Genomic DNA, 18900 nt, shown 5'->3' with positions numbered 1-18900 from the left:
GATTTCACAAGAGAACCAAGCATATCAAAAGACGCTTCAATTCCATCTGGGATTTAGTCCAGGTGGGAGACATAGAAATTTGCAAGATACATACGGATCTGAATGTTGCAGACCCGTTGACTAAGCCTCTTCCACGAGCAAAACATGATCAGCACCAAGACTCCATGGGTGTAAGAATCATTACTGTGTAATCTAGATTATTGACTCTAGTGCAAGTGGGAGACTGAAGGAAATATGCCCTAGAGGCAATAATAAAGTTATTATTTATTTCCTTATATCATGATAAATGTTTATTATTCATGCTAGAATTGTATTAACCGCAAACATAATACATGTGTGAATACATAGACAAACAGAGTGTCACTAGTATGCCTCTACTTGACTAGCTCGTTGATCAAAGATGGTTGTGTTTCCTAGCCATAGACATGAGTTGTCATTTGATTAACGGGATCACATCATTAGGAGAATGATGTGATTGACTTGACCCATTCCGTTAGCTTAGCACTCGATCGTTTAGTATGTTGCTATTGCTTTCTTCATGACTTATACATGTTCCTATGACTATGAGATTATGCAACTCCCGTTTACCGAAGGAACACTTTGTGTGCTACCAAACGTCACAACGTAACTGGGTGATTATAAATGTGCTCTACAGGTGTCTCCAAAGGTACTTGTTGGGTTGGCGTATTTGGAGATTAGGATTTGTCACTCCGATTGTCGGAGAGGTATCTCTGGGCCCACTCAGTAATACACATCACTATAAGCCTTGCAAGCATTGTGACTAATGAGTTAGTTGCGGGATGATGTATTACAGAACGAGTAAAGAGACTTGCCGGTAACGATATTGAACTAGGTATCGAGATACCGACGATCGAATCTCGGGCAAGTAACATACCGATGACAAAGGGAACAACGTATGTTGTTATGCGGTCTGACCGATAAAGATCTTCGTAGAATATGTGGGAACAAATATGAGCATCCAGGTTCCGCTATTGGTTATTGACCGGAGAGGTGTCTCGGTCATGTCTACATAGTTCTCGAACCCGTAGGGTCCGCACGCTTAATTTTACGATGACAGTTATATTATGAGTTTATATGTTTTGATGTACCGAAGGTTGTTCGGAGTCCCGGATGTGATCACGGACATGATGAGGAGTCTCGAAATGGTCGAGACATAAAGATTGATATATTGGAAGCCTATGTTTGGACATCGGAATTGTTCCGGGTGAAATCAGGATTTTTCCGGAGTACCGGGAGGTTACCGGAACCCCCTGGTAACTAAATGGGCCTTAGTGGGCCTAGGTGGAAGAGAGGAGAGGAGGCCAGGGCAGGGCCGCGTGCCCCTCCCCCCAGTCCGAATAGGACAAGGAGAGGGGGGCGGCGCCCCCCTTCCTTCCTCCCCTCCACCTCTTCCCCTTTCTCTCCTAGTCCAACATGGAAAAGGGGGGAGTCCTACTCCCGGTAGGAGTAGGACTCCTCCTGGCGCGCCTCTCCTCTAGGCCGGCCGAACCCCCCTTGCTCCTTTATATACGGGGGCAGGGGGCACCTATATACACACAATTGATCATTGATCTCTTAGTCGTGTGCGGTGCCCCCCTCCACCATATTACACCTCGATAATATCGTAGCGGTGCTTAGGCGAAGCCCTGTGTCGGTAGAACATCATCATCGTCACCACGCCGTCGTGCTGACGAAACTCTCCCTCAACACTCGGCTGGATCGGAGTTTGAGGGACGTCGTCGAGCTGAACGTGTGCTGAACTCGGAGGTGCCGTGCGTTCGGTACTTGATCGGTCGGATCGTGAAGACGTACGACTACATCAACCGCGTTGTGTTAACACTTCCGCTTTCGGTCTACGAGGGTACGTAGATAACACTCTCCCCTCTCGTTGCTATGCATCACCATGATCTTGCGTGTGCGTAGGAATTTTTTTGAAATTACTACGTTCCCCAACACCTTTGGGGACGAAACGATATCCATTGCCTCTTATTGCTTTCAAAAATTTTCCCGCGTCAACATAGAACAACAGGAGTGCTGTGTTATTTTTTGAGATTTTTCGGGGTTCGTTTGGACATTATTATGCATTAAGTGAGTTTTCAATCTACTTATGTGCATAATTCAAATTTGAACTACATGCACATGCTCCATCACATATAAATTGGTTGAAAAATCAAATCTTTGTCCTTGGGTGCACGCTTAGGTCCCATGCAAGAAATGGGAATGAATGTCAAACACCCTGCCACCGTCACTCGGCCGCAAGCATTGAGATACCTGGTTTTTGAATTCTAGTAAATCCAAAACTCGTCTGAAATTCATGAAACTTGGCATGCTATCATGGAGCGGCATCAACATGCTGTGGTAATTTTTTTCCCATTTGGGGCAGGTTTGGGTATATGCTTCTCACAAACCAGACCTTCTCACAACAAGCATGATGGTTTCGGTAGGGGACGCCCCACCTTTGGGGACGAAACGATATCCATTGCCTCTTATTGCTTTCGAAAATGTTCCCGTGTCAACATAGAACAACAGGAGTGTTGTGTTATTTTTTGAGTTTTTTTGGAGTTTGTTTGGACATTTTTATGCATTAAGTGAGTTTTCAATGCATTTATGTGCATAATTCAAATTTTAACTACATGCACATGCTGCAGTGCATATAAATTGGTTGAAAAATCAAATCTTTGTTCTTGGATGCATGCTTAGGTTCCATGCAAGAAATGGGAATGAATGTCAAACACCCTGCCAACGTCAATCGGCCGCAAGCATTGAGATACCTGGTTTTTAAATTCTAGTAAATCCAAAACTCATCTGAAATTCCTGAAACTTGGCATGCTATCATGGAGCAGCATCAACATGTCATGGTAATTTTTTTGTCCCATTTGGGGCAGGTTTGGGTATATGCTTCTCACAAACAAGAGCTTCTCACAACAAGCATGAGGCTTTGGGGACGAAACGTTCCACCTTTGGGGACGAAACGATATCCATTGCCTCTTATTGCTTTCAAATTTTTTCTCATGTCAACATAGAACAACAGGAGTGTTGTGTTAATTTTTGTGATTTTTCGGGGTTCGTTTGGACATTTTTATGCATTAAGTGAGTTCTTAATGCATTTATGTGCATAATTCAAATTTTAACTACATGCACATGCTCCAGTGCATATAAATTGGTTGAAAAATAAAATCTTTGTCCTTGGGTGCATGCTTAGGTCCAATGCAAGATATGGGAATGAATTTCAAACACTAGGGCACCGTTGATTGCTGGCAAAACGTTGAGATACTTTGTTTTTAAATTCTAGTAAAACCAAAACTCATCTGAAATTCATGAAACTTGGCATGCAATCATGGAGCGGCATCAACATGCCATGGCAAATTTTTTGCCCCATTTGGGGCACGTTTGGGTATATGCTTCTCACAAACAGAGCTTCTCACAACAAGCATGATGGTTTCGGTAGGGAACGCCCCACATTTGGGGACTAAACAATATCCATTGCCTCTTATTGCTTTCAAAAAATTTCTCGTGTCAACATAGAACAACAGGAGTGTTGTGTTATTTTTTCTGATTTTTCGGGGTTCGTTTGGGCATTTTTATGCATTAAGTGAGTTTCAATGCATTTATGTGCATAATTCAAATTTGAACTACATGCACATGCTCGAGTGCATATAAATTGGTTGAAAAATCAAATCTTTGTCCTTGGGTGTATGCTTAGGTCCCATGCAAGGAATGGGAACGAATGTCAAACACCCTACCACCATCACTCGGCCGCAAACATTGAGATACCTGGTTTTTGAATTCTAGTAAATCCAAATCTTGTCTGAAATTCATGAAACTTGGCATGCTATCATGGAGCGGCATCAACATGCTGTGGTAAAGTTTTTGTCCCATTTGGGGTAGGTTTGGGTATATGCTTCTCACAAACCAGAGCTTCTCACAACAAGCATGATGGTTTCGGTAGGGGACGCCCCACCTTTGGGGACGAAACGATATCCATTGCCTCTTATTGCTTTCAAAATATTTCCCGTGTCAACATAGAACAACAGGAGTGTTGTGTTATTTTTTGAGATTTTTCGGGGTTCGATTGGACATTTTTATGCATTAAGTGAGTTTTTAATGCATTTATGTGCATAATTCAAATTTGAACTACATGCACATGCTCTAGTGCATATAAATTGGTTGAAAAATCAAATCTTTGTCCTTGGGTGCATGCTTAGGTCCCATGCAAGAAATGGGAATTAATGTCAAACACCCTGCCAGCGTCACTCGGCCGCAAGCATTGAGATACCTGGTTTTTAAATTCTAGTAAATTGAAAACTCGTCTGAAATTCTTGAAACTTGGCATGCTATCATGGAGCAGCATCAACATGTCATGGTAATATTTTTGTCCCATTTGTGGCAGGTTTGGATATATGCTTCTCACAAACAAGATCTTCTCACAACAAGCATGAGGGTTTCGCGAGGGAACGTCCCATCTTTGGGGACGAAATGATATCCATTGCCTCTTATTGCTTTCAAATTTTTTCTCGTGTCAACATAGAACAACAGGAGTGTTGTGTCAATTTTTGTGATTTTTCGGGGTTCGTTTGGACATTTTTATGCATTAAGTGAGTTCTCAATGCATTTATGTGCATAATTGAAATTTTAACTACATGCACATGCTCCAGTGCATATAAATTGGTTGAAAAATAAAATCTTTGTCCTTGGGTGCATGCTTAGGTCCAATCCAAGAAATGGGAATGAATTTCAAATACTATGGCACCGTTGATTGCTGGCAAAATGTTGAGATACTTTGTTTTTAAATTCTAGTAAATCCAAAACTCATCTGAAATTCATGAAACTTGGCATGCTATAATGGAATGGCAACTGACCCGACGTGTTGTGGTATTTTTCGTGTCCATTTTGAGAGAAGGTGCACTCGAATAACAGCCAACAAAGGCATTTTGAAAAAAAGCTGCCACTTTAATATCTCAAACGTTTGTATAATTCAAACCATGTGCGTTATGTTAACCATTCACGTGACTCCGTGTTTCTTGGTTTTAATGTCTGTTGATCGCAAACGTTTTAGATAGAACACCCATATGCAAAGTAGGAGTAGGATTTGTGCATCTCTTGTACACAAACGGTTCTTTTGGATGACCCATGTGAACCACTTACAAACAATTTGGTAAGATTTGCATCTGTCATATTGGGTATGTTGCCATTTGTCAAACTAGAAAGATTGACATTTGTTGATCTAGTAACATTGCCATATGCCAACCTTGTAACACTGCGATTTTTCAAAAATATGAAGCTAAAAATCACTAGCAGTATCTAATTTATGCAACTAAAATTTAGTAATTAAGCATAGATGGAGGCGAGGAGGCGTGTTCAGTCGGGCGTGCAGCGGGCGGCGTAATACTATTTGTTTTGACAGCGGGCAGCGCAGTTCCCGATACGGCTTTAATGCAGACGAGGGAGAGGGTAGCGGTTGCCGAAATGTTGAACGCCCAATGATGCATCCTCCTTCAATTAGCATCGTGTGACTGCATGAGGGAAGTAATGGGAGGAGGACCGGGAAAAGAAGCAGCACGATGTGAATGCAACGCAGTTTGCACTCATATAAAGGCGCCCCTCCATTCCAATGCATCTACCACATCGTACGCGCCTAAGCATTTGCCTAAGCACCTACACTAATAAGCGCAAAAGTGCTCACTCCAGACCCATGACGGAGATGCGCGCGAGCGGCCAGTAGCTGTGCCAGATGGTCCACGACGCGGGCCTGCGGCATGGCACCGTGGATCGTCTCCACATGATGTTGGCGACCGGCTAGTGGATGGCCACCGTCAACGCCAGCTACGACTCTCAGTATGACCAGATGATTGTTCGCACCACCAACAGGTTCACCATCGTCAAGAAGCTCGCGGACGACATCGCCGTACTCCTCCAACCCGCATGCCCGGGCTCCTCATTGCCTGCCACCCTAATCGGCCTCCATGGTTGGAACCTCTTTCAAGCACTGGTGGCCCTGCGACTGCCCGCCAACACCGCGAAGAATGTCCACCTGGAGGTCACGCTCGACGTGAGGCGCCTCGCCCTGCAAGAAACCGTCGACCTACACATCCATGTGTACGAGCGAATCGTGTACATAGGTATCTACAAGGCCAGTGAGGATGCTACGACATTGGCCTTCTTCAACCGGCTGGAAGCCTTGGATGCCTTTGCTGAGAAACACCTTGACCTCGCCACAAAAGCCACCGCTCCTTAGCCGCCGGTGGGTGGCCCAGTGCACTGAGTTGATGAGGAGGAGGTCGTACGTTGATGGATGCATCTTTCTTCTTGCCTCCTGTAACCACCACTGCGATCGCATCATCGTGGCCTTAATTCTTATTGTGTTATTTCATTCTCGTTCTAGTCAATACAGACATGTGCGATCCCTTTGCTTAATAGTATGCATCACTGTAACTAGTACTCCATCCGTCAATTTATAACTTGTGCTGCTAGTGTTTGGGGCCGGTGCACGATCACGCACGTTCATGTGCATGCGGTTGCGCCGAGCGCGGCGCGACGATGCAGTTACCCGCTGCAAAAACTGCCATGCGGGGGATGTGGCATTGACCATTGGGCGGCAGCAGTCGGTCATCCGGGTTCCCAATAAAGGATGCAAAGAGGGATCCTATTGCAGCAAGGACCAACTTCCCTACCGATAGCTCATCTAATAGAACTCCCATGTTAAGTGTGCTGAGGCTGGAGTAGTCATCAGATGGGTGACCGGATGGGAAGTGGCCTCGATGTTAAATTAACTGATGTGATGGGTCACTGTAAACATTTAATTGCGTTGAATGTATATAGTGCTCCATCATATTAGTTGAATTAACCTCGAGGTCCTTGTTTTGTAATTTTTTACATTTTTTGTACACATGTTGATTGGCTTGAAGAAGGTCTATCTCGTTACTTTTTGATAATTTTTTGTGAACACATGTTGATTGGCTTGAATGAAGGTCTATCCCGTCACTTTACAACATGTTTCCAAAACATGGACCTCGAGGTTAATTCAACTAATAGGACGGAGCATTATATACATTCAACGCAATTAAATGTTTTCCAAAAAAGTGATATGATTTCTGTGAAACTAATAAGTCATGTGCATCAAATTAACATCTGTGTACTTGTTCTCGAATTAACCACCGGGCCTTTTTTTGCGTATCCCACACATCTTGGTAAGTTGAACCGTTTATGTTCTCTTCCCTAATTGAAAACAGTTCATTCGACTGAACCGTATGACGTATATCACACACACCTTGATCTGGCTGACCATTTCTATTGCTTTCCCTAATAGCAAACAGTTAATCGGAGCGAACCGTATGCCGTATATCGCACACGCATTGATATGGCTGCCCGTTTCTATTGTTCTGTCTAATCACAAATAGTTCGTCTGGATCAACTGTATGCCCTGCTTCGCACATGCAACTAAAATCTGAACCGTGTTTGATGCATCCGTCATCGCAAACGTTTTGCACCTTTTTGACGTTTTTTTACCCCACCGTTTGTGATTATGGCATCGCACACAGTTTCGTCGAAGGGTCTGTGATCGTAGTGTCGCGTTAGCAGCATCCTGCAGTAGTGATTGTATGTAGTAAGGATGAGAATGTGGTTTGGTGGTGAGAGATAGCTTCTCCACCATCTCCATGCTAGCCAAGTTGCTACAACTCCCTCCATCTATGATGATTCGAATAGAACATTCCTTCACAACTCCCTCTGTATGGAACAGATTGTGCCTCTGATTTTGCCCACCCTATGTTACCTGCACACTGAAAACACGTTGAGCAACTAAACTTTCATACCTGTTAGCGTCTTCAGTAGCCATGTATTGCGTCTTTTGTTTAGAATCATCTCCACCGTTTTCTTCACTTGCAATAAGAGTCCAAAGTCTACTCATCATAGTCACTAGCGGACTCATACCCACCATCCTCAATAGCAATCATCACACGTGGAGATAGGAATTTGCTCACATAGTGACCTCCACCCTTGCAATGACGACAGATAACATCATGTGTTTGCCCTGTTGATGCCATGAATGAGGAAAAGCTCTGTGCGGGACCGGAAGGTGTGCTCTTGGCGGATGGTTGTGGTGGTGCTTGTTTTCTAGTATCACGATTGGAGTTGGCGGATGAAGTAGGCATGTCACAGTAGGATGTGTGGAAGTAGAAGATGTATGTGGTGTCCATGATGAAGATCGACCTGCAGAAAAATTAGTTTTCGCCGATGCCTGTCAATCCTGCATTTCATGTTCAATTTGCAAGCATGATAGAATAAACGAGTGATATTGTTATAATCCTTATACTCTAAAATGGTTTACATCTCTCTATTTAATCTACCCATAAAACATGCATGCATAGCTTCATTATCCTCAACAATCCCACACCTAATCATGCCAGTTTGTAATTCCTGATAATATTCCTCTACAGATATTTTTCCTTGTCTTAAACGCTGCTATTTTGACAGTAATTCATGTTGATAATATGTTGGAACTTAACTGGTACGCATAGCAGTTTTCAAAGCAGCCCAAGTAGTTGGGATATTAGCATGATATAATCTACAATGTTTAGACCACCAAACACAAGCAAAACTAGTGAATACACAAATAGCAGCAGCAACATGTCTATCCTCGGGATATTGTAAACATGTAAAACGTTGTTCAGTTTCTAACTCCCAAGTATGATATACATCAGGAACGTATCTACACTCAAATAGCAGAATATTCATTTTATTTTAGGAACATGGTCATGATCTCATACCCGAGGTGGTGGTGCAGCCCTACCGTTGCGATTGTATGCATGTTGACGACCTGGTGGTGGTGCTGGTGATTGCATGTAGTTCTCATTTTGCACAACCTCATCCTCGTAATCACCCTCGTAATTGTCCTCCTCATCGGCAGTAGTAGTAGGAGCCATAGAAGCATCAATAGTTGTTGCAGCGGCACCAAAATGTTGGCATTCCTCAAGAGGACCACACTTTGCTCGTCCTACTGGATCGCGATGTGGAGGTGGTTGTTATTGGTGTTGCAACAATGTAGCAGGGGCAGCAGGTGGTGGTGGTAGATGCGCGAGCACTTCTTTGAACATGGCGTCCAACTTGGTGTCAATTGTCTTCTCAATGTCATCTATCCTCCCTAGTTCCTTTCCGAAACTACTCATCATGTCTTGCACCTGTTCACCCAACATTTGTTGAAATTTATCATGTAGTTCCTTCTTCGTCATGTTCTCCCAGTCCAGATCTTGTGCTTGTGATCTTGTCATGGTTAGCAGCAATAGAAACACACATGAATATGTCCTACAAAATACTAATAGGATGTGGTGTGCTGGAGAGTCACCAATCCATCAAGCGAATCTCAAATTCTTACCAGTTCCTACCAAGCAACAAGCAGTGATCGGCAACTGTTGTAGTCAAAACGCCTCAAAGATTGGATAGAGTGATTGACAGGTGGTGTCAAAAGCAACACGTAGATATATGTGGAGCTGGGAAGGCTTATAATATCATAGCAAAAAGGGTCAGCAATAATCAATTCAGAGATGCAGAGTTGAATAAACCCTAAACGAAGGTACCATGCTAGTCCTAGGCTAGACCGTGGTAGAGGTGCGAGCCTAGAACACTAGAAAAATCATGGCACTGGACGTAACCAAGGAAGAAGAACAATCTGAATCCTTTTTTCTCTTTTTTTCACTTTTTTGCCTCTCTTTTTTTCTTTCCTTTTTTTTGCTCCGCAACAATTTTTTCGAAAAAGCCTATGAATGGTCTAAAAACTACCTAGCCAGAATTTTCCAGACTTAGTTTTTTTAAACTGGAACTATTTTTTCTTCTATAGGTGGCACGGAAGTTGGGGAGTCTGACTTGGTGATGACACGTAGTATGGCATGATTTGGAAATCAATAACAGAGAATTAAATACTGGACTAGGAATAGGATTGGTGGCGGAGATGAATCTGGTGGAACTCGGACTGGTGGCGGATAGATGTAGGGCGGGTGGAACACGGAAGGGTGGTGAATCTGTTATGAAGGTGGACTCAGGTTGGTGTGGTGGCGGTTGCTATGTGGTGGTGTATATGGACTCGGATTGGTGGCGGATATGCGTTGGTGGTATATGGCAGCGGTGATGATGATGGTTGTGTATGATAGAGGTGATGACGATGGTGCGGTGGTAGCGTGATAACCTGTGAACAGAACTCGAAATTCTAAGGGACGAGATGCTAAGACCAGCAACTCAACACGATGATGCAACCGCAAATTCAACAAAGCAAAAACACTGAAAAGATTATGCAATGGCTCAGATTGGTTTGGATATGATGAACTAACCCTAATTTTTTTGGCTTTTTCGTGGACTGTAGGTATGAAGAACAGATGCGATCTAGACTACGAAAACTGGTAAAATCTGACCGAGCAACCTAGACATACGATACCACTTGATAGCAGCTAAGGTATTGTAGCACCCTGGCTCAGAGCGACCGGTTAACCATGCATTACCAGCCCAGAGACCATGTCTTCTGGCAACACACAACATCTTGGTACAGAAAGCAACCGCTTTATTGATGCTAGCGGATCAGAGTTTATATTACAACATATGTCGAGGCCAAGCAGCACGCCCGGTGCGGCTGAATAATATGTACATTATTTACTGAACATAAAGGGGCCTCGATCATAACAAATACGCGGCAGCGGAACAACGTCGTAGCGGAAACTCCATATCATAGGGACACCGATGTGGACACGATCTAGACTCGAGCAGCGCTCCTCTCCAACGAGACTTTCCTGAAATCTGGCATGACACGCCAGGTCAGTACATTGAATGTACTTGCAAGCTCACAACAGGCATAATCATAATGGCAAACAATATCACGATAATTAACCAATTAATAATAATGCAACACTATATGTCCAACATGCTGTGATCATGCTCGAACGTCCCTCGGGACGGACTTACCAACCGTGATCATTCTCGGATCAAAACCAAACCACCATCATGGTCTTGACAAGACTAACTCGTGATCCTTACAGCGATCACAACCACGACCTCGATGGCCTTTCAGCCATCATCAACAGTGCAAAGTTCATAGCTTAGTGTGCAAATTTTATTAAACGTTGACTCATGGTGGGACCTACTACGAGGTGTCCGTGACCGTGGACTCGGCTATCGATAGATTATACACCCTGCAGAGGTAGCACACTGTTATCACACCACAGAACCCATGGCCTCGCACTCCCATTCGGGTGGACCAACGACATTCCGACAAAACCCTTCCATTGCCATGACACTCTCCCAGCCACTCCGACCCAATCCCCAACGAACTAGTCCTCGGTGGCCTCGTGTCTACCAAAGACACAACGACCACCGTCGTGGCCAAAACGATCCCACTCGGGGACCCAGTACCATAATCTCAACAACGGGGAACAAGGTTATGCCTGCTTACCGGGCCAGGGTAAGCATGCCATAACCTTCCCTAGTTGGAGGCACCGACCAGAGGCAATGTCAATGGACCGAATCAAGGCCTTCCCACAAAGGCAAATGTGGTTGCACTGGGAAAAACTCGATTCAGCGGCACCATGACCCAGTCAACGATATATTCAAGTTGAGTTATATTCAGGTTCAACTTAAAACGAAAATGACCGATGTCATAGCATCCCATGAAATGCAAAACTACACATGCATCACATATTAACGAAAATGACTGATGTCAACCATATTCACACTAAGCATAAACATCAACAACTTATATTACTTTCCTGGTCCGGGTAGCTCACACTTTAACCAAAATATTTTGCAGCAAGTTTTATTATTTTCTCATGCAAGAAAGTAACTCTTATTAATTTCTCACATGCATAGCAAAGATTATACCACAAACAAATCCTAACTTCTTTACCAACCAAGTTAGGTTCAAACATTCTGTAAGTCAAGTAACAAGTACTTAACAGAATATTTTCTAGCAAATTTTTACTATTTTATTTTATGGAAGAAAATAAATTTAAGTAAATACTAACATGCATAACAAAATTATTTGTATCAACACCACAAATAGATCTTAGCTTTGCTTTACCAACTAAGATAGTTTCAACATTTTGTAAATCAAGCATAATAACTAACAAGCACTTAACAGAATATAAATAACACAATAGTTATTTAAATGCATGGATTAATCATTTCATTCAAGTAAGAAAATCATAAATATTGAAATGACACCATGAAAATGTTGCTGTGGCTTGCCTTAGTGCAGATGAGGTTCACAAGCCTTCTAGTGATCCTCAAGACAAGCCTCACCCTCTGAAAATAATTTTAAGCACAAAAAGAAAATATCAATAACACTTCTGAAAATCACCAAAAATTCTAAACAGCTTAGAAAAATCTTATCTTTGGTGAGCTGCTAGATTTCTTTGCAAAGAACAAAATGCAAAAAGAATCAATTCATTTGGACTTATGGTTGAAGAGTTATGGCTGTTGCAAGCGTTCTGTAAATTCAAATGAATTTGAATAAAAATAAACAAACTGGGGGGGTGACGTCGAAGGTGTAAAGCCCAGGGGCGCCACCACTCGTACCGCTCCGCGCGCGTACAGAGTGGCTGACTAGCGGGCCCCGCTAGTCGGGTGAGGAGGAGGGGGAGAAGGAAACAAAGGGAGTCGCGGCTTCGCCGGAGCTCTCGCCAGCGACGAGGGCTCCTTGGCCAAAACGAGAGGGAGGGATGGAGAGAGGGGACGGAGGCGCACCTGCCCATACCCGTAGCGTATCTAGGGGTGGTCGGACGGCGTCGGAATCGACCTCACGAGCGGAGGCAGAACGCGGTGGTCACCGGAGATGAGGAAGACGGCGAGCAGAGGCAACTCCAGGGGCTCCAGGGGGACGGGATGGCTTCACCGGAGAGGGGCGGAGGCCCTGGAATGGTCGCCCTGGCCTGGGAGGGGCTGGAGCTACCGCGGCGACCAGAGGGGATCGCCGGCGAGCTAGAGCTCGAGGATTGCGGCCCGCGGCCTGCCCGGCCGGGCTACGGTTTCCTACGTGCTTGTGGGGTGTGTCGGAGTGGTGGATGGTGCTGGAGGAGGCTGGGGGCGGCTCCATTTATAGGCGAGCGGAGAGGGGGGGTTCGGGCTCCACCGGTGGACACCTGTCCACGGCGCCCGGCGACGAGCGGCATCAGTGAGAGGGGGAGAAGGCGACGCAGCTCACGCGGCGACTGTTGGCGAACGCGGACGAGCACAGGAACGAGGAGAAGGCGACGAGCACAGTGCGCACCGCACTGTTGGGTTGGCCGGACCGTGCCCGTGCTCGCTGCGGCGAGCCCCGGCAACGGCGAGCGCCAGAGGGAAGTTAATGGCGTTGAGACGAGGATGGTGGCAAAGTTTGGCACGCTCGGGCAGACGGGGGAAGCGAGCACGCGCGAATAGAGCGCTCGGCGGCACTCAGAGCGCGTCGACACGCAGGCATAGCATGGTGGACACGCGTGGTCACCGCGCGAACTCTTCCCTCCAGCCAGCCTACGTCCAAAAATCATGTCTGGCATGTTGTTCGTGGTTGTTTTGAAGTTTACCACGCTTTGGTTTGGATCCAGGTGCAGTAGAGAAGTTTTTACATGCCAAGTAAGTTTCTGGTCAGTAACTTTGGGAGGTTACTGAGGTCAAACGGCTGGGAGTTGGGAGCTGTGCTTTGGAGGTTAGCCATGATCTACTAAGGTGAAGATGCACAAGAAAATCCAGGCACAATGGAGCAAGTAAAATGGTAGTTGCTATAGAAACCACCATTTCAGTCCAGAACAGAAAATATTTTCTGTAGCAAAAATATTCCCAAAAGTGATGAAATATTTTTGCTCAGGAAGGTGCCCTAGGTTTCAAAGAATATTTGTGAATTATCTCAGATTTTTCTGGGCCATAAAAATTGGGGTTGCTTTGGAGCATATTGATCTAGCTAGGGTTTTTGGGAGAAAAATGAATATTTTTCATTTAAGAAAAATATTCCAAAGATTATTTTGGGGTGGATCAGAAGGGGAATGATGATTGGGGAGGGAAATGAAGCACTTGGGTGAAAGCCAAGGGTACCCAAGTGTTTAAGTCCGTATGAAAAGATCCAAAAACTCCAAATTTCAATTTGACTCCAAATGAAAATCAAGCAAATGAGAGAGGGCAAAAACCAGGCTGTCGCAGGTATCTTGTCTTTTAATAAGATGGCGGCTATTGTTTTCGATGGAGTAGACTTTGATGATCCGACTACGAACGTGCGAGGACGTCACGCCTTAGTAATCGCTAAACCAACTCCGAGAGGTTATTGACCACGCCGAAGCCTTATCAACCTGACCACGAAGGTATATTTCCTGCACGCAAATAAACAAACAAGCAAGAAACTGAGATTGCAATATGAATATTACAAATATAAGAGGAAAACTTTATTAATGAAACCGGAGTTCCGTGACGTCCTGGTCTGGTCGTAGAACACAAACGAAGGATGCAAAGTTGCAGCTATGGTTAACTTTTAATCTAAACAAAACCCAAGTCTAAATGGTGCCTTAAGGGCTATATTTATAGGGGAAAAGGAGAGGATATCATCCCCCCTTGGGAAGGTGGGACTAATAGAACTCCTGAGTCATTTCCCCTACAATACGGACTCCAAAACAAGCCTATGAAGTTCTATTTCAAAATTACATGGCCTTGCCCGAAAATAAGGTGGCGCAATACCTATATTAAGCTATGGACGAAATTTATGAAAGGCCATCTTGTATATTTTGTCCATGTCCTTCGATATCATCATGGTGTCTCCAAAGTGCTGAAAACTTCACGAGAAACTTGTTCTTGTTCCCCTTGCGCGCGCATCATCTCCATGCTTGATCATGCTCCAATGTCCATCCTTCTTGTCCATGATGGGTCCTTCATTTGTAAGCAAAACAAAAGTATCCAATTTAGGTAGCATCATATTCTCATGTACATTGAAATCATTACCAAGAAACGGAAGTACCTCGTAATTTAGTTGAGGTGCGCGAGCTCTAGTAATTGGTCTAGAGCCTGTTCGGCAACAACCTAGCTCCTCGAAATATTTAAATCCGCGCTCCGCTCGCTGGCTCACGCTCCAGTTGAGCTTTCCTGATCAATGAAACGTGTTCGGCAACCGAACTCGCGCTCCATCGCTAATTGGGCTTTTCTTGTAGAAAAGCTGGCCCAAGAAAAAGCGGGAGAGAGACATATCACATGAACCGGTATGTGTTTCACTTATCGGTGGCAGGTCGTTGTAAATTCCACAAACCCCTTCACTTCTTGGATCTGGGGAGCCCCGTTTTAGCCGCTCTAGAAAATTGAACCGCAGCCAACTCCGCTCCACGCTTCACACTCTGCGGAGCTAGAGCGTTTGGCGCTGCTCCGCCTGCTCCAGGCGAGGAGTTGTGGAGCAGAGAGGATCTGAATAGGTCCCTAATATAAGTAGCAGAAGTGGTTGTGGGTGTAATTGTAGTAGTGATGTCCTCATCAGAGGCCATGGATGTTGGTATCAGCAAGAATGGAGCCTTAAAATATCTTAAAGAGTGAGTTTGGAGTAATGTGACAGGATGGATGGAAAAATACTCTCATATGGTGGAAAGGAGGTTTTTATGAAATCCATCTCTCAAGCAATACTGGTTTACTCCATGTCATGTTTCAAGCTCCCTCTGGGTTATGCTAGCATATAAACTCATCATACAAAATTTCTGGTGGGGTAGCAAACAAGGGGAAAGAAAGACATGTTTGGTCTCTTGAGAGGTGATGACTAGACCTAAATATCAAGGTGATTTCGGCTTCTGTGACATATAGCTCTTCAACCTGGCTCTTCAAGCAAGACAGTCCTGGCGGATTCTACAATCCCCTAATACTCCCGGTGCAAAAATTTGAAGGCCCGGTATTTCCCAAACTCAGATTTCCTTGATGCCGAACTTGGAAGCAATCCATCAAAGATATGCAGAGCAATATTGAAAGGTAAAGAAACCCTTGCTCTTGGGCTCATTAGGAGGATTGGAGATGGGTCTACCACTGATGTTTGGCAACAAAATTGGCTGCCACATGAGTCTACAATGCGCCCCTTAGCTTTCTTACTATAGAACAAACCAAGGTTGGTATCTGTACCAATGGTAACAAATTATGCAACATGGAACCAGGAGTTCATTCAAGCTACCCCCTTCCCGGTGGATGCGGAGCTTATCCAAATCATACCGATTAGTACAAGACAGAACTACGATTTCTGGGCATGGGCGCATGACAGAAAAGGAGAGTTTTCGGTCCGAAGTGCTTATCGAATGCTATTATTGACTAAGCTTCGACGAGAAGCATGGCTGAATGGTAGTTATGGATCTTCAGACAGTGCAAGAGAAATTAGTAGATGGTCGAAGCTATGGAAAAGCAACGTCCTTTCTAAACTGAAAACCTTCCTCTAGAGACTTGCCCCGTGCTCGCTCCCGATAGAGGATGTGAGACAACACCATCACATGATAATAACTTTGGCATGCCCATTGTGCGGTGTAGACGACTCTTGGATGCACTCACTACTCTTATGCTCGATGGCGAGATGCACTTCGGTGCTGTTGGTAGTTATTTGAACACATCTTAGCTAATGCTGAACCAAACCCGGAGAATTGGAATTTTTTCATTGTCTAAATTGGTATTGCATGTGGAGTTCACATGGTAGGTAGTGACTTTGTGAGCAATTTGGACTGCATGACGCAAGTTAATCTGTGAGGTGAGCATCAAAGTCCAATGTCTACACATCAATTCCTAAACCAATTTTTGAATGATCTTGATATTGCCACTCGGAAGCCCAAGGCTAGGACTTCAATTCAGGCGCCTACAACATCCAGCACCTGGGTTCCACCTCCTTCAAGTATGCATAAAATCAACATGGATAGAGCAGTGCACACAAGTTCGCAGAGAGGGGCAATTTTGATGCTCTATCGTGATGATTCCATCTTATACGTGGGCTCGTCACTATTTGTTTACCAGGGTCTAACAGATCCAATGATCCTTGAAGCCCATGCTTATCTAGAGGCTCTCGCCTTGGCTAAGGATCTCATGGTGCACAAAATCAAAATAGCTTCAGATTGCAAGACAGTGGTACAAGACATACACAGTGGCACGTTGGGCCCTATTGCACTAATTTTAGATGAGATACAAGCTACTACTAGAGCTTTTATTTCTGGCAATCACGTTTTTGAAGGTAGAAGCTCTAATATTGAGGCACATAGATTAGCTAAACATGCTTTACATGTGGATGAGGGATGCCATTTGTGGCTTATCAACCCTCGCGACACTGTTGTAATATCTGTCCTACGAACTCTTGATCAATGAATATAGCATGTTTACCTAAAAAAGCAATTGTGAGAGAGTTGGAGGGGAGACCAAAAATGGCAAGGGTTGCAACAGCGCGACGGATGCCATGGCTCATAGCGTCGCATGAGACGAAGACTAGGTGCTGGCCATGGCGTCCGATGACGGCTCATACGCTTGAATCGGTACGCGGCGGTGAAGGTGTGTCGCTGGTGACGCCATCTGGCAGATGCTCACTCGCTAGAAATTGGCGGGCGGTGATGATGGTGCAACACTCGCTCGGCGTGCAACTCACAAAGACCAAAATCGGTGCACCTACATCATCAACATCTGATAGGATGTCATTGTCATTGTCAAGATAGAGAACCACTCCGGCGGTCAAGGGGGCGGGGGCTTGCGGAAGACGGGACAGCGGTGAGTGGCGGGGTGAACTCGTTGTCGTACGCCACTATTACACCTAACATCGTCAAGAAAGAGATCTACGCGGCAGCGATTCATTTTGTCTATGGCGATGATTGTTCACCCACATGGTGCATCGTCGACGTTGGTGTCCCGTATGATGGTGCCCAACGAGAATGATTTAATTGCATGTCATATGTTCTTCGATTCTTGGTCCACTACTAGCTCACAGCCTCCTAATCATCGGCAACCACATGTTTGTTGGGCTATGCTAGGTGCATCGGTTGCAATATAATAAGTTTCCCTACACGTAGATCAACCAGGAACATGCAAAGGGAGGTAGATCACAGATCATTGCCACTAGACAGGTAGTTCCATCCAGCGGAAGAAGAGTTGGGGCAGCGCATCCCCTGTGTTTGTCTCCTCCTCGTCCGACTCCCCTTGAACAACCGGTCCACCGGAGCAGCGCAACTGCCCCGCCTCTAACGGTATTTGCGCGTATAGGAGGAATGGCGTGGCACGAACTTCTAGTTTCGATTGCACAATCGGCGGTGAGCGGAGGTTTGGCTAGTTGCAACACATTCAAAGCCTTAACAACAAACACCAAAGCAATAAACTGAAACCGTATGTCGCACCTCCACTATATATAGGCATCCATCGTGATCTCGTTACATGGGCTCCGCATGGACCCTAAAGCCCAAAGTCTGTTCGACCTAGGATGCGAGTCCGAGTAGGATCACATCTGACTCGTGACGCCAAATCCAACCTCACAGGCTTCTTATCCTTAAGCGTGCGACCCCTTAGGTTCTCACCTACTTGGTTGCGAGACGAATCACATTTGGCTTGACCAGTCAATAGTGGCCTCTAGCAAAGCGTGCCATCTCTAAGTCCGATGAAGCTGGTTAGGTGAACGTGTACAACATGCCACACTTTTGTTCCCTTTGCCTCACGATATATGTTGTCGTTGTCAGGCAAATCATTCATCCTTATTGCAGCATGATACATCTCTATTGTATCTATAATTTTTTATTTTTTATGGCCATTATTTTACAACTTTCACATACTTTTGGCAACAATTTATATTATTTTTGGGACTAACATATTGATCTAGTGCCCCCTTTTTTGCGTGGTTATGCAATTCACAGAAAATCTATATCAAACAAAGTCTAAACGCGATAGGAAGTTACGGTGATTTTTTATGGAATATATGGGATTTTTCGC

This window comes from Triticum aestivum, chromosome 7D (genome assembly GCF_018294505.1).
Source record: "Triticum aestivum cultivar Chinese Spring chromosome 7D, IWGSC CS RefSeq v2.1, whole genome shotgun sequence".
NCBI classification, from domain to species: Eukaryota; Viridiplantae; Streptophyta; class Magnoliopsida; order Poales; family Poaceae; genus Triticum; species Triticum aestivum.
Note: the sequence above shows the minus strand (reverse complement) of the source record.